Source organism: Hyla sarda, chromosome 2 (assembly GCF_029499605.1).
Source record: "Hyla sarda isolate aHylSar1 chromosome 2, aHylSar1.hap1, whole genome shotgun sequence".
In the NCBI taxonomy this organism is placed as follows: domain Eukaryota; kingdom Metazoa; phylum Chordata; class Amphibia; order Anura; family Hylidae; genus Hyla; species Hyla sarda.
Window position 1 is genome coordinate 67959924 of NC_079190.1, and position 16782 is coordinate 67976705.

General features: G+C 47.7%; 1 long non-coding RNA gene across 1 annotated transcript; it reads left to right on the plus strand.

Moving 5' to 3' along the window:
• The first annotated feature begins 287 nt into the window (after nucleotides 1-287).
• LOC130358570 (uncharacterized) lies at nucleotides 288-15475 on the plus strand. The gene is made up of 3 exons (XR_008889572.1): nucleotides 288-422; nucleotides 2878-2981; nucleotides 15215-15475. It is a non-coding gene; the product is annotated as an uncharacterized LOC130358570 (long non-coding RNA).
• Nucleotides 15476-16782: the final 1307 nt, after the last annotated feature.

Below are 16782 nucleotides of genomic sequence, written 5' to 3' on the forward strand. Positions count from 1 at the left end.
AAAGGGCTTTTTTGGGTGCTGTCCTTAAAGCAGATGTTAGACTAGTGCTTTAGGAGTAAAGTGGACCCTGAATATACCACCTAGCAGCAACTTAGCTATCGCTTTCCCTATACAGCAGGAGCAGCTTCTCTGTCCCTCCACTTTCTAAGCCTGCAGCATGCCGAATGAAGGTAAAATGGCGTCCGTGCAGGAGGTAGGAGGGTCTGGAAGGGAGGGACTGCTGCTGATTGGCTGTAATGTGTCTGCTGACTCTGACTCACAGGGTCAAAGTTTACTGCAATGTTAAAGTATAGGGGGCGAATCGAACTTCACATATGTTCGCCCGGCGATGCGAACATGCTAAGTTCGCCTGGAACTGTTCGCCGGCGAACAATTCGCGACATCTCTAGTGGAGACCTGTGAGATCGCTGCGTGGGAAATAGGTGAGCAAAAGTTTTTTGTTTTTTTATTCATCCTGGCATCAGCAGAGAAGGGGAGGTGTTGATGGTGATGATGATGATGAGGGGGAAGTGCAAGTGATGATGATGAGGGGGGGGTGGAAGTGCAAGTGATGATGATGAGGGGGGGTGGAAGTGCAAGTGATGATGATGAGGGGGGGAGTGCAAGTGATGATGATTGGGGGAGAGTGCAAATGACAATGATGGGGGGGAGTGCAAGTGATGATGATGAGGGGGAGTGCAAGTGATGATGAGATCGGTGGAGTGCAAGTGATGATGATGAGGGGGAGAGTGCAAGTGATGATGATGGGGGGGTGGAAGTGCAAGTGATGATGATGGGGGGGAGTGCAAGTGATTATAATGGGGGGAAGTGCAAGTGATGATGATTAGGGGGGGAGTGCAAGTGATGATGGGGGGAGTGCAAGTGATGATGAGGGGGAGTGCAAGTGATGATGAGGGGGAGTGCAAGTGATGATGGGTGGAGTGCAAGTGATGATAATGAGGGGGGAGCGCAAGTGATGATGATGGGAGAGTGCAAGTGATGATAATGAGGGGGGAGCGCAAGTGACGATGATGGGGGGAGTGCAAGTGATGATGATGAGGGGGAGAGTGCAAGTGACGATGATGGGAGTGCAAGTGATGATGATGTAGGGGGGTGCAAGTGATCATAATGAGTGGGGGGAGTGCAAGTGATGATGATGAAGTGGGGGAGTGCAAGTGATGATGATGAGGTGGGGGAGTGCAAGTTATGATGAGGGGGGAGTGCAAGTGACGATGATGGGGGAGTGCAAGTGATTATGATGAGAGGGGGGTGCAAGTGATGATGATGAGGGGGGGTGCAAGTGATTATGATGAGGGGGTGCAAGGGATGATGATGAGGGGGGGTGCAAGGGATGATGATGAGGGGGTAGGGAGTGCAAGCGATGATGATGGGGGGAGTGCAAGTGATGATGATGAGGGGGGAGTGCAAGTGATGATGATGAGGGGGGAGAGTGCAAGTGACGATGATGGGAGTGGAAGTGATGATGATGAGGGGGGTGCAAGTGATGATAATGAGGGGGGGAGTGCAAGTGATGATGATGAGGTGGGGGAGTGCAAGTGATGATGATGAGGTGGGGGAGTGCAAGTTATGATGAGGGGGGAGTGCAAGTGACGATGATGGGGGAGTGCAAGTGATTATGATGAGAGGGGGGTGCAAGTGATGATGATGAGGGGGGGGTGCAAGTGATTATGATGAGGGGGTGCAAAGGATGATGATGAGGGGGGGTGCAAGGGATGATGATGAGGGGGTAGGGAGTGCAAGTGATGATGATGGGGGGAGTGCAAGTGATGAAGATGAGGGGGGGAGTTCAAGTGATGATAATGAGGGGGGAGTGCAAGTGATGATGATGGGAGGAGAATTCAAGTGACGATGATGGGGGGAGTTCAAGTGACGATGATGGGGGGAGTGCAAGTGATGATGAGGGGGGAGTGCAAGTGACGATGATGAGGGGAGTACAAGTGATGATGAGGGGGGAGTGCAAGTGACGATGATGGGGGAGTGCAAGTGATGATGATGAGGGGGGTAAAAGTGATGATGATGAGGGGGGAGTGCAAGTGATGATGATGGGGGAGTGCAAGTGACGATGATGGGGGAGTGCAAGTGATTATGATGAGAGGGGGGTGCAAGGGATGATGAGGGGGGGTGCAAGTGATTATGATGAGGGGGGTGCAAGTGATGATGATGGGGGGAGTGCAAGTGATGATGATGGGGGGTGCAAGTGATGGGGGCGGTGGTGCAGGTGATGAGGGGGTGCAGGGGACAGGGATGGGGGTGCAGATGACGGGGAGGGGGGTGCAAGGGAAGGGGTGCAGGCGACGGGGAGGGGGGATGCACGTTACAGGGGAGGGGATGCGGATGACAGGGAGGGGGATGATGATTTGGACGTGAAGGAGCACTGACTACTTCCCTACCTGACTACCTACACAGTTACCTGCCTGGCTACCTACCTTATTAATTTCCTGCTTACATACCCACCTACTTAGCCACCTGGCTACCTACCTGCATGGCTACCTACCTACATAGCTACCTACCTACATAGCTACTCACCTACATAGCAACCTAATTACCTACCTGCATACATACATAGATACCCATTTACCTACCTTGCTACCTACCTATGAACTTACCTACCTGCATAGCTACCTACCTACTTATATCCAAGGAAAATCATTTCTCACCAAAGTATAAAGTGCAGAATTTAGTGCAGTTTATTCCATTTCAAACAGTGTTACAGAGCAGGCTATGTTTAGTCGCCTCTCATGCTTGACAAAGGTGAAGACAGGACATTGAAACGTAGCCTGCTCTGTAACACTGTTTGGAATGGAATAAACTCCAGCGAATCCTGCACTTCTGAAGAGTGCACTGGAAAATGCAGACACAAAGATGTTTGTCCTGCAGATGCTGCAGTGATGGGTTTTGGCTGGAAGAAGTCGTCATGGTGGTCTGAGCCAGATGGAGAACAGAAGGAAAGAGGACGACGCCAGCCGTAAAAGACGGGAATTGTGAGTCAGTTAATGTGTAAACTGTATGTATATCATTGCCCAAAATGACTGGGGTCTAATTCTGGGGTCTGTATTATGGTGGGGGTCTGATTCTGGGGTCTGTTATTATGGTGGGGTCTGATTCTGGGATCTGTATTATGGTGGGTGGTGATCCCGGGATCTGTATTATGGTGGGTGGTGATCCCGAGGTCTGTATTATGGTGCTGTCTGATTCTGGTGTCTGTATTATGGTGGGTTCTGATTCTGGGATGTGTATTGTGGTGGGGATCTGATTCTGTGGTCTGTATTATGGTGGGTGGTGATTCTGGGGTCTGTATATGGTGAGGACTGAATCTGGGGTCTGTATTGATGTGAGGACTGATTCTGAGGTCTGTATTATGGAGTGATCTGATTCTGGGGTCTGTATTATAGTGGGGTCTGATTCTGGGGTATGTATCATGGAGTGATCTGATTCTGGGGTCTGTATTATGGTGGGGTCTGATTCTGGGGCCTGTATTATGGATTGATCTGATTCTGGGGTCTGTACTATGGTGGGGTCTGATTCTGGGGTCTGTATTATGGTGGGTGGTGATTCTGAGGTCTGTATTATGGTGAGGACTGATTCTGGGGTCTGTATCATGGTGGGTGGTGATTCTGGGGTCTGTATTATGGTGAGGACTGATTCTGGGGTCTGTATCATGGTGGGTGGTGATTCTGGGGTCTGTATTATGGTAGGGTCTGATTCTGGAGTCTGTATTATGGTGGGGTCTGATTTTGGGGTCTGTATTATAGTTGGGTCTGATTCTGGGATCTGTATTATGGTGGGTGGTGATCCCGGGGTCTGTATTATGGTGGGGTCTGATTCTGGGGTCTGTATTATGGTGAGGACTGATTCTGGGGTCTGTATTATGGTGAGGACTGATTCTGGAATCTGTATTATAGTGGGGTCTGATTCTGGGGTCTGTATTATGGTGAGGACTGATTCTGGGGTCTGTATCATGGTGGGTGGTGATTCTGGGGTCTGTATTATGGTGGGGTCTGATTCTGGAGTCTGTATTATGGTGGGGTCTGTATTATAGTTGGGTCTGATTCTGGGATCTGTATTATGGTGGGTGGTGATCCCGGGGTCTGTATTATGGTGGGGTCTGATTCTGGGGTCTGTATTATGGTGGGTGGTGATTCTGGGGTCTGTATTATGGTGGGTGGTGATTCTGGGGTTTGTATTATGGTGAGGACTGATTCTGGGGTCTGTATTATAGTGGGGTCTGATTCTGGGGTCTGTATTATGGTGAGGACTGATTCTGGTGTCTGTATCATGGTGGGTGGTGATTCTGGGGTCTGTATTATGGTGTAGTCTGATTCTGGGGTCTGCGTTATGGTGGGGACTGATTCTGGGCTCTGTATTATGGTGGGGTATGATTCTGGGGTCTGTATTATGGTGGGGTCTGATTCTTGGGTCTGTATTATGGTGGAGTCTGATTCTGGGGTCTGTATTATGGTGAGGACTGATTCTGGGGTCTGTATTGTGGTGAGGACTGATTCTGGGGTCTCTATTATGGTGGGGTCTGTATTATGGTGGGTGGTGATTCTGGGGTCTGTATTATGGTGGGTAGTGATTCTGGGGTCTGTATTATGGTGGGTGGTGATTCTGGGGTCTGTATTATGGTGGGGACTGATTCTGGGGTCTGTATTGTGGTGAGGACTGATTCTGGGGTCTGTATTATGGTGAGGACTGATTCTGGGGTCTGTATTATGGTGAGGACTGATTCTGGGGTCTGTATTGTGGTGAGGGCTGATTCTGGGGTCTATATTATGGTGGGGTCTGATTCTGGGGTCTGCATTATGGTGGGGTCTGATTCTGGGGTATGTATTATGGTGAGGACTGATTCTGGGGTCTGTATTGTGGTGAGGGCTGATTCTGGGGTCTGTATTATGGTGGGGTCTGATTCTGGGGTCTGTATTATGGTGGGGTCTGATTCTGGGGTATGTATTATGGTGAGGACTGATTCTGGGGTCTGTATTGTGGTGGGGACTGATTCTGGGGTCTGTATTGTGGTGAGGGCTGATTCTGGGGTCTGTATTGTGGTGAGGGCTGATTCTGGGGTCTGTATTGTGGTGGGGTCTTATTCTGGGGTCTGTATTGTGGTGAGGACTGATTCTGGGGTCTGTATTGTGGTGAGGGCTGATTCTGGGGTCTGTATTATGGTGGGTGGTGATTCTGGGGTCTGTATTATGGTGAGGACTGATTCTGGGGTCTGTATTGTGGTGAGGACTGATTCTGGGGTCTGTATTATGGTGAGGACCGATTCTGGGGTCTGTATTATAGTGGGATCTTATTCTGGGGTCTGTATTATGGTGAGGGCTGATTCTGGGGTCTGTATTATGGTGGGTGGTGATTCTGGGGGTCTGTATTATGGTGAGGACTGATTCTGGGGTCTGTATTGTGGTGAGGACTGATTCTGGGGTCTGTATTATGGTGGGGTCTGATTCTGGGGTCTGTATTATGGTGGGGTCTGATTCTGGGGTCTCTATTATGGTGGGGACTGATTCTGGGGTCTGTATTATGGTGAGGGCTTTTTCTGGGGTCTGTATTATGGTGGGTGGTGATTCTGGGGTCTGTATTGTGGTGAGGGCTGATTCTGGGGCCTGTATTGTGGTGAGGGCTGATTCTGGGGTCTGTATTGTGGTGAGGACTGATTCTGGGGTCTGTATTGTGGTGGGGTCTGATTCTGGAGTCTGTATTATGGTGGGGTCTGTATTATAGTTGGGTCTGATTCTGGGATCTGTATTATGGTGGGTGGTGATTCTGGGGCCTGTATTATGGTGGGGTCTGATTCTGGGGTCTGTATTATGGTGGGTGGTGATTCTGGGGTCTGTATTATGGTGGGTGGTGATTCTGGGGTCTGAATTATGGTGAGGACTGATTCTGGGGTCTGTATTATAGTGGGGTCTGATTCTGGGGTCTGTATTATGGTGAGGACTGATTCTGGGGTCTGTATTATGGTGAGGACTGATTCTGGGGTCTGTATTATGGTGTAGTCTGATTCTGGGGTCTGCGTTATGGTGGGGACTGATTCTGGGCTCTGTATTATGGTGGGGTGTGATTCTGGGGTCTGTATTATGGTGGGGTCTGATTCTTGGGTCTGTATTATGGTGGAGTCTGATTCTGGGGTCTGTATTATGGTGAGGACTGATTCTGGGGTCTGTATTGTGGTGAGGACTGATTCTGGGGTCTCTATTATGGTGGGGTCTGTATTATGGTGGGTGGTGATTCTGGGGTCTGTATTATGGTGGGTAGTGATTCTGGGGTCTGTATTATGGTGGGTAGTGATTCTGGGGTTTGTATTATGGTGGGGACTGATTCTGGGGTCTGTATTGTGGTGAGGACTGATTCTGGGGTCTGTATTATGGTGAGGACTGATTCTGGGGTCTGTATTATGGTGAGGACTGATTCTGGGGTCTGTATTGTGGTGAGGGCTGATTCTGGGGTCTATATTATGGTGGGGTCTGATTCTGGGGTCTGCATTATGGTGAGGACTGATTCTGGGGTATGTATTATGATGAGGACTGATTCTGGGGTCTGTATTGTGGTGAGGGCTGATTCTGGGGTCTGTATTATGGTGGGGTCTGATTCTGGGGTCTGTATTATGGTGGGGTCTGATTCTGGGGTATGTATTATGGTGGGGACTGATTCTGGGGTCTGTATTGTGGTGGGGACTGATTCTGGGGTCTGTATTGTGGTGAGGGCTGATTCTGGGGTCTGTATTGTGGTGAGGGCTGATTCTGGGGTCTGTATTGTGGTGAGGGCTGATTCTGGGGTCTGTATTGTGGTGGGGTCTTATTCTGGGGTCTGTATTGTGGTGAGGACTGATTCTGGGGTCTGTATTGTGGTGAGGGCTGATTCTGGGGTCTGTATTGTGGTGAGGGCTGATTCTGGGGTCTGTATTATGGTGGGTGGTGATTCTGGGGTCTGTATTATGGTGAGGACTGATTCTGGGGTCTGTATTGTGGTGAGGACTGATTCTGGGGTATGTATTATGGTGAGGACTGATTCTGGGGTCTGTATTGTGGTGAGGGCTGATTCTGGGGTCTGTATTATGGTGGGGTCTGATTCTGGGGTCTGTATTATGGTGGGGTCTGATTCTGGGGTATGTATTATGGTGAGGACTGATTCTGGGGTCTGTATTGTGGTGGGGACTGATTCTGGGGTCTGTATTGTGGTGAGGGCTGATTCTGGGGTCTGTATTGTGGTGAGGGCTGATTCTGGGGTCTGTATTGTGGTGGGGTCTTATTCTGGGGTCTGTATTGTGGTGAGGACTGATTCTGGGGTCTGTATTGTGGTGAGGGCTGATTCTGGGGTCTGTATTATGGTGGGTGGTGATTCTGGGGTCTGTATTATGGTGAGGACTGATTCTGGGGTCTGTATTGTGGTGAGGACTGATTCTGGGGTCTGTATTATGGTGAGGACCGATTCTGGGGTCTGTATTATAGTGGGATCTTATTCTGGGGTCTGTATTATGGTGAGGGCTGATTCTGGGGTCTGTATTATGGTGGGTGGTGATTCTGGGGGTCTGTATTATGGTGAGGACTGATTCTGGGGTCTGTATTGTGGTGAGGACTGATTCTGGGGTCTGTATTATGGTGGGGTCTGATTCTGGGGTCTGTATTATGGTGGGGTCTGATTCTGGGGTCTGTATTATGGTGGGGACTGATTCTGGGGTCTGTATTATGGTGAGGGCTTATTCTGGGGTCTGTATTATGGTGGGTGGTGATTCTGGGGTCTGTATTGTGGTGAGGGCTGATTCTGGGGCCTGTATTGTGGTGAGGGCTGATTCTGGGGTCTGTATTGTGGTGAGGACTGATTCTGGGGTCTGTATTGTGGTGGGGTCTGATTCTGGAGTCTGTATTATGGTGGGGTCTGTATTATAGTTGGGTCTGATTCTGGGATCTGTATTATGGTGGGTGGTGATTCTGGGGTCTGTATTATGGTGGGGTCTGATTCTGGGGTCTGTATTATGGTGGGTGGTGATTCTGGGGTCTGTATTATGGTGAGGACTGATTCTGGGGTCTGTATTATAGTGGGGTCTGATTCTGGGGTCTGTATTATGGTGAGGACTGATTCTGGTGTCTGTATCATGGTGGGTGGTGATTCTGGGGTCTGTATTATGGTGTAGTCTGATTCTGGGGTCTGCGTTATGGTGGGGACTGATTCTGGGCTCTGTATTATGGTGGGGTGTGATTCTGGGGTCTGTATTATGGTGGGGTCTGATTCTTGGGTCTGTATTATGGTGGAGTCTGATTCTGGGGTCTGTATTATGGTGAGGACTGATTCTGGGGTCTGTATTGTGGTGAGGACTGATTCTGGGGTCTCTATTATGGTGGGGTCTGTATTATGGTGGGTGGTGATTCTGGGGTCTGTATTATGGTGGGTAGTGATTCTGGGGTCTGTATTATGGTGGGTGGTGATTCTGGGGTTTGTATTATGGTGGGGACTGATTCTGGGGTCTGTATTGTGGTGAGGACTGATTCTGGGGTCTGTATTATGGTGAGGACTGATTCTGGGGTCTGTATTGTGGTGAGGACTGATTCTGGGGTCTGTATTGTGGTGAGGGCTGATTCTGGGGTCTATATTATGGTGGGGTCTGATTCTGGGGTCTGCATTATGGTGAGGACTGATTCTGGGGTATGTATTATGATGAGGACTGATTCTGGGGTCTGTATTGTGGTGAGGGCTGATTCTGGGGTCTGTATTATGGTGGGGTCTGATTCTGGGGTCTGTATTATGGTGGGGTCTGATTCTGGGGTATGTATTATGGTGAGGACTGATTCTGGGGTCTGTATTGTGGTGGGGACTGATTCTGGGGTCTGTATTGTGGTGAGGGCTGATTCTGGGGTCTGTATTGTGGTGAGGGCTGATTCTGGGGTCTGTATTGTGGTGAGGGCTGATTCTGGGGTCTGTATTGTGGTGGGGTCTTATTCTGGGGTCTGTATTGTAGTGAGGACTGATTCTGGGGTCTGTATTGTGGTGAGGGCTGATTCTGGGGTCTGTATTGTGGTGAGGGCTGATTCTGTGGTCTGTATTGTGGTGAGGGCTGATTCTGGGGTCTGTATTATGGTGGGTGGTGATTCTGGGGTCTGTATTATGGTGAGGACTGATTCTGGGGGTCTGTATTGTGGTGAGGACTGATTCTGGGGTCTGTATTATGGTGAGGACCGATTCTGGGGTCTGTATTATAGTGGGATCTTATTCTGGGGTCTGTATTATGGTGAGGGCTGATTCTGGGGTCTGTATTATGGTGGGTGGTGATTCTGGGGGTCTGTATTATGGTGAGGACTGATTCTGGGGTCTGTATTGTGGTGAGGACTGATTCTGGGGTCTGTATTATGGTGGGGTCTGATTCTGGGGTCTGTATTATGGTGGGGTCTGATTCTGGGGTCTGTATTATGGTGGGGACTGATTCTGGGGTCTGTATTATGGTGAGGGCTTATTCTGGGGTCTGTATTATGGTGGGTGGTGATTCTGGGGTCTGTATTGTGGTGAGGGCTGATTCTGGGGCCTGTATTGTGGTGAGGGCTGATTCTGGGGTCTGTATTGTGGTGAGGACTGATTCTGGGGTCTGTATTGTGGTGGGGTCTGATTCTGGAGTCTGTATTATGGTGGGGTCTGTATTATAGTTGGGTCTGATTCTGGGATCTGTATTATGGTGGGTGGTGATTCTGGGGTCTGTATTATGGTGGGGTCTGATTCTGGGGTCTGTATTATGGTGGGTGGTGATTCTGGGGTCTGTATTATGGTGGGTGGTGATTCTGGGGTCTGTATTATGGTGAGGACTGATTCTGGGGTCTGTATTATAGTGGGGTCTGATTCTGGGGTCTGTATTATGGTGAGGACTGATTCTGGTGTCTGTATCATGGTGGGTTGTGATTCTGGGGTCTGTATTATGGTGTAGTCTGATTCTGGGGTCTGCGTTATGGTGGGGACTGATTCTGGGCTCTGTATTATGGTGGGGTGTGATTCTGGGGTCTGTATTATGGTGGGGTCTGATTCTTGGGTCTGTATTATGGTGGAGTCTGATTCTGGGGTCTGTATTATGGTGAGGACTGATTCTGGGGTCTGTATTGTGGTGAGGACTGATTCTGGGGTCTCTATTATGGTGGGGTCTGTATTATGGTGGGTGGTGATTCTGGGGTCTGTATTATGGTGGGTAGTGATTCTGGGGTCTGTATTATGGTGGGTGGTGATTCTGGGGTTTGTATTATGGTGGGGACTGATTCTGGGGTCTGTATTGTGGTGAGGACTGATTCTGGGGTCTGTATTATGGTGAGGACTGATTCTGGGGTCTGTATTATGGTGAGGACTGATTCTGGGGTCTGTATTGTGGTGAGGGCTGATTCTGGGGTCTATATTATGGTGGGGTCTGATTCTGGGGTCTGCATTATGGTGAGGACTGATTCTGGGGTATGTATTATGATGAGGACTGATTCTGGGGTCTGTATTGTGGTGAGGGCTGATTCTGGGGTCTGTATTATGGTGGGGTCTGATTCTGGGGTCTGTATTATGGTGGGGTCTGATTCTGGGGTATGTATTATGGTGAGGACTGATTCTGGGGTCTGTATTGTGGTGGGGACTGATTCTGGGGTCTGTATTGTGGTGAGGGCTGATTCTGGGGTCTGTATTGTGGTGAGGGCTGATTCTGGGGTCTGTATTGTGGTGAGGGCTGATTCTGGGGTCTGTATTGTGGTGGGGTCTTATTCTGGGGTCTGTATTGTGGTGAGGACTGATTCTGGGGTCTGTATTGTGGTGAGGGCTGATTCTGGGGTCTGTATTGTGGTGAGGGCTGATTCTGTGGTCTGTATTGTGGTGAGGGCTGATTCTGGGGTCTGTATTATGGTGGGTGGTGATTCTGGGGTCTGTATTGTGGTGAGGACTGATTCTGGGGTCTGTATTATGGTGAGGACCGATTCTGGGGTCTGTATTATAGTGGGATCTTATTCTGGGGTCTGTATTATGGTGAGGGCTGATTCTGGGGTCTGTATTATGGTGGGTGGTGATTCTGGGGGTCTGTATTATGGTGAGGACTGATTCTGGGGTCTGTATTGTGGTGAGGACTGATTCTGGGGTCTGTATTATGGTGGGGTCTGATTCTGGGGTCTGTATTATGGTGGGGTCTGATTCTGGGGTCTGTATTATGGTGGGGACTGATTCTGGGGTCTGTATTATGGTGAGGGCTTATTCTGGGGTCTGTATTATGGTGGGTGGTGATTCTGGGGTCTGTATTGTGGTGAGGGCTGATTCTGGGGCCTGTATTGTGGTGAGGGCTGATTCTGGGGTCCGTATTGTGGTGAGAACTGATTCTGGGGTCTGTATTATGGTGAGGACTGATTCTGAGGTCTGTATTATGGTGGGTGGTGATTCTGAGGTCTGTATTGTGGTGAGGGCTGATTCTGGGGTCTGTATTATGGTGGGTGGTGATTCTGGGGTCTGTATTGTGGTGAGGGCTGATTCTGGGGTCTGTATTGTGGTGAGGGCTGATTCTGGGGTCTTTATTATACAGGTCTGAGTTAAAATGGTTGTTCTCACTGTAAGGTCCTTACAGCAAGAACAATATATAGGGATGTGGTGCCAGCGGGGTGCAATGCCGGGTAGCTGTTATAACCCTAGGGGCAGATGTTATTAACCCCTTCTTGTCATGACGCCATGGTGTGGTTTAGCCTTAACCACCCGAAGGTAATACCGCTGGTCCTGGGCTAGGCACGGGGGCAATGAAGACACAGACGCCAAGTTACGAATAGCCAATATCCCAGGGAGGTGACCAGTGACACAGGGGGACCTCGCAGGCTTGCTGGGGCTTGCAGTATGTAGAGACACTTTAGTGCAGGTCACCGTGACTATATAGAAGATTTGACTTGACTGACTTGACAATTGAGCTTACTTGGGCTGACTTTTTGGCTGCAGACTTTAGGCTTGAGGCCTCCAATGCTCTGGACACACACTGAGACGACTGCACTGGACCTCAGCAGGAATAGCAATGAGCTAAGAGAGAGATTGCAGCCCCTCCCCAGGTTTTATAGGGGGTCTGTGCAAGGAGCCCATAAGTCACTTGGGAGGTCACCTGGTCACTAGTGCCTCCTGGGTAACAATCACACGGCAACAGCTATTAAAGAAACAGTACATTTTATTATACAACGTATGCACACAGGGGATAACACATAAAGGGGGCCCTGTGGACACGGAGAGACTCTTCCTGACAGGGCAGGAAAAGTACGGGGACACACCATCCCGTACTGGGCCACCACATGGACAATTCTGAAAAAAAAACACCCTGTGACAAGCCACACACCCACAAACCCCACACACAGCAAGCCACACCCACAACAAGCCACACCCATATTGCCACCACACCAAGTGAGTTCGAAAACAAATTTGGGCATAGCACTACCAAAAGTGTCCTTAACCCTGGCCTAATATGTCACATGGCACCTTAGCCTATCACCTGCCAAGGCGGGACACTGCAATTCACTAAGCTGCACTTTGACCTGTTGGGCACCAGAACCAGAAAAGGCATTGTACTGGAGGAAACAATAGGGAGAACAGGAGGTGAGTAAGGGTTCCTTTTTTTTTTTTTATCCATTCAGCCTGGTTAAAGAAAGGTTTTCGCTGGAGTATCAAAGCTTTACAGAAAACTAGTAATTAGTTTTAAAGCCTCTGTGGTGTCCCGGTACCGTATAGTTTACTGTACCTTGTATGGTGGTCCCCAAAGTCAGAGTTACTTCGTTCCAGTAGGGTCCTCCTGGTGGGATAGCCCCTAGTCACCTCTTCCTTCTTTAATTTTGTGATGTTTGTGAATGTATATTTAATTGTGTATATAGAGTTGCAGGACCTTAAGTCATGTGACTAATGTTAATTCTCTTAGGGTATGTTAAAGGACCTTCCTAGGTCACATGTGTGGTCACATATTTAGACCATAATTCCTTGTGTAAAGTGAAAGACAGATGGTATGGACCAATGAGCTCAAGGCCAGCCCCTGCCCATATATGGGAGCTGCCAGCCAATCCTCACTCTCTTGGGTTCTGGACTAGCAGAGAGAAGAGATCTGTGCAACTTTCAAAGACAAGACCAGGCCGAAGCCTGATAATACCGCAACTTACCAAATCGTGAGTTACAATACAACTCCCCGCTAAAGTCTGCGTGACTGCTGGACCTAAACTCAATCCCCTAAATCCAGCGGAACAGCGCATATAAATCTCCTGAGCTTAAAACTCACAAGGTCCCAACCAACTGTCAGGATCCTAACAGACTCTTGTTGTACAAAGACTGTTCCTGTTTAATTCTGCATAAAACCTGCAGTAAAAGTTCCGACAGTTTTCTGAAACCTCCGGTTGTGGACAATCATTTATTATACCTCCCTATCGCTCTTGGGACGGGTGGAGATAGGAAAAGCATATACAGAGGAGCCCTCACCCTGGCGTCACGACAGTTAAGGGTTAAACCAGCATCCTTTCATCACTGCACAGCTACACCCCATATACCCTACACCCCCACAAGCTTACCACACCTCCGACACAAAATTTAAAAAAGGAAAGATTTAAGAAAACTGAGCTGATAACTAATAAAATTAAAGCAAGTCCTTCCTTACATATAAAAGTCATAAAGAGCTGCTCTTCATTGTGAATCACTTTGTATATATAGAGGACACAATGTCTTGATGATTGTTGTTTTGGCCTCATCTACCCCACTAGGTGGAAACTATCCGTCAAAAATTTTAAAAAAATTATTTATTCATATATAAAGGATAGTGCCTAAAACGTCACTTTTATTGGTGTTTTATTAAAAACACACCACAAAATAATATCGTGAGCCCATCACCATTAAAATGATGTAAATACAAAGGCTATCAAGGAACACCTGAGCCCTCATAAATCAGGATTTAAACTCACCTGGGGCAAGTAACAGGTGTGGGCAATAGAAAAATCACACCTGAAAGCAGATAAAAAGGAGAGAAGTGCACTTAGTCTTTGCATTGTGTGTTTGCATGTGCCACACTAAGCATGTCTGAGGACTTGAGAACCAAAATTGTGGAAAAATATCAACAATCTCAAGGTTACAAGTCCATCTCCAGAGATCTAGATTTGCCTTCGTCCACAGTGCGCAACATTATCAAGAAGTTTGCAACCCATGGCACTGTAGCTAATCTCCCTGGGCGTGGACGGAAGAGAAAAATTTATGAAAGGTGTCAACGCAGGATAGTCCTGATGGTGGATAAGCAGCCCCAAACAAGTTCCAAAGATATTCAAGGAAAATATGAGAGGTAGCTCAAACCACAAGATTAAGTTGAAAAGGTGAGTACTAGTAGGCCAGATGTGTACTAGTAGATAAAGTCGTGTACGCTGTGCGACCTGTAGAGAAAAATATATGGAAACAAGGGGGTGGGGGACACTTTCCTCAAATCTGGTCTCTTATAAGCTCATAAATGGGAGCATATATGGTGGTTAGTAGTGTGTGCACAGTTGGATGTCAAATGTAACATATAGTATAGATAAAAGATTTTGGCCCAGATTTATCAAAGTTTGTAGAGCTTTTTTTCCCTTAACTTTGATGCAACTTTGGCGCAACTCCGCTTATGTACGACTTTTTCTTTGTTTACATCCCACCACTCATCTTGACATCTTGCTCACGTAGACATTTTTTCACTTTTCACTTTCCAGGACACCCTGATTTATCAACTGCGACTGTCGCAGATCTAGGCGCATCTGATTAAAAAGCTCCAGGAATCTACACCATCTTGGACCTTGTTTATGCTTCTGCTTTTCTGACTACCTGATCACGGATCACACTGATTTACATCCCCACCTCGTCTCCCACCCACCCGCGCCGCACATCTCCCATCTGTCTGCTACCTGTTGCAAGACTACAACTCCCAGCATGCCCATACAGTGAGGGCATGCTGGGAGTTGTAGTTGTGGGGCAGGTGACAAGCTTGTCACCTGCCCCCTGCCGCACTATTACAACTCCCAGTATGTCCTTACTGTAAGGGCATGCCGGCAGTTGTAGTCATGCAGCGTGGGGGGGGGGGGGGAGTGACAAGCTTGTCACTCGCCCGCACATCTCCCGCACCACATGACTACAACTCCCAGCATGTCCTTACTGTAAGGAAATGCTCGGAGCTGTAGTAGTGCAGCACGGGAGATGCGCGGGCGGGTGACAATAAATGTTATAACCTATTTTTCTTGTTTATTTTTTTTTTTCATTTCAGATCCGTGTATCCTGTGGACTACTTAGGATTCGGTCGACTGCGTCGATGATCAACTTTTTTTTTCTTTCTGTTTAATGTTAATAAAATGGTTAACGCAGGCTTGTGGGGGAGTCTTTTTTTGGAATAAATTTTTTTTAAACCTGTTGTGTTTTTTTTTATTTGCTTGACAGGCTTAGTAGTGGAAGGCGTCCTATAGACAGAATCCATTACTAAGCCGTTGCTTAGCGTTAGCCCCAATTAAAGTTAGCGTTAACCCCCAATTATTACACCGGTACCCACTGCCACAGGGGTGTCGGGAAGAGCCGGTACCAACAGGCCTGGAGCGTAAAAAATGGCGCTCTTGGGCCTAGGCGGTAACAGGCTGGCGTTATTTAGGCTGGGGAGGGCCAGTAACAATGGTCCTCGCCCGCCTAAGAATAAAAATAGGGGGAACCCTATGTGTTTTTTTTATTTAATTATTTATGCAAAAAAAAAGCATAAGGTTCCCCCTATTTTTTTTGCGCCATGGTCATTTAGTTTTTATTGATACTATTTTTGTTTTCATGGGACTTTTTGATCGCTTTGTATTCATTTTTTTCTGGTATAAGAAGCGACCAAAAGTATGCAATACTTGACTTTGGTATTTTTTTACGTTTACGCCATTGACCGTGCGGTTAAATTAACATTATATTTTAATAATTTGGACATTTATGCACACAGCAATACCACCTATTTTTACATTTATTTTTGTTTACATAATTTTATTTGAAAAATGGGAAAAGGGGGGGGGGTGATTCAAACTTTTATTAACTTTTCTTTTGAACACGTTATTCACTATTTTTTAGTCTACATAGGAGACTATTACCTGAAATATTCAGACTACATACATTGATCAATGCAGCTCCATAGAATAGCATTGATCAGTGTTATCAATGCCCAATTGCTTCAGCCTGAATTGACTGGCTGCAGCATAGGAGCCCAATCGGACGGCACGAAGGAGGTAAGAGACTTCCCTCTGTCTCAACGTAATTTCCCCGAGATGGTCCCAATCAGCTCCATTGGGCAGCTGGGAACAGACAAAGTTACTACGTTACTCTGTTCCCAAGAAAGCAAAAAAAGAGACCAGTGTTAGTCTCCCTATCTCTTTATTCAACACTCTGTGGCAACTTGCATATGCCTGCTCTGCATCTGATTGACAGTGAGCATGGAGGTGGTGATACAGAGAAGATGGGTGGCTTACTCTGGGCTCCTGCTGTCCTGGAAAATGCCCCAACTGGTGCCTTATGTCAGAGAAGTCTTTTTTATCCATTCTGACCCCAGGACCCGCGTTGGGCATGCAGCTGCCAAGAGGCTTGCAATTTCACTCACTGACGCAACAATAAATAAAAATATTTTTGCATTTTTTGAAGAACATTAACCATACATTTCTTTACAATTTGTGGGATATCTCCATTTAGCATCAAGAGTCATTTATCGAGTTCTGTGCAAATGTTTCAGGTAATGAGATGTATTTGGCAAATTGTGCATATAATGCTCTGTGGGAGCACAAATGGGCCTCATTACATTACCAATTACTCTAAGTAACCAGA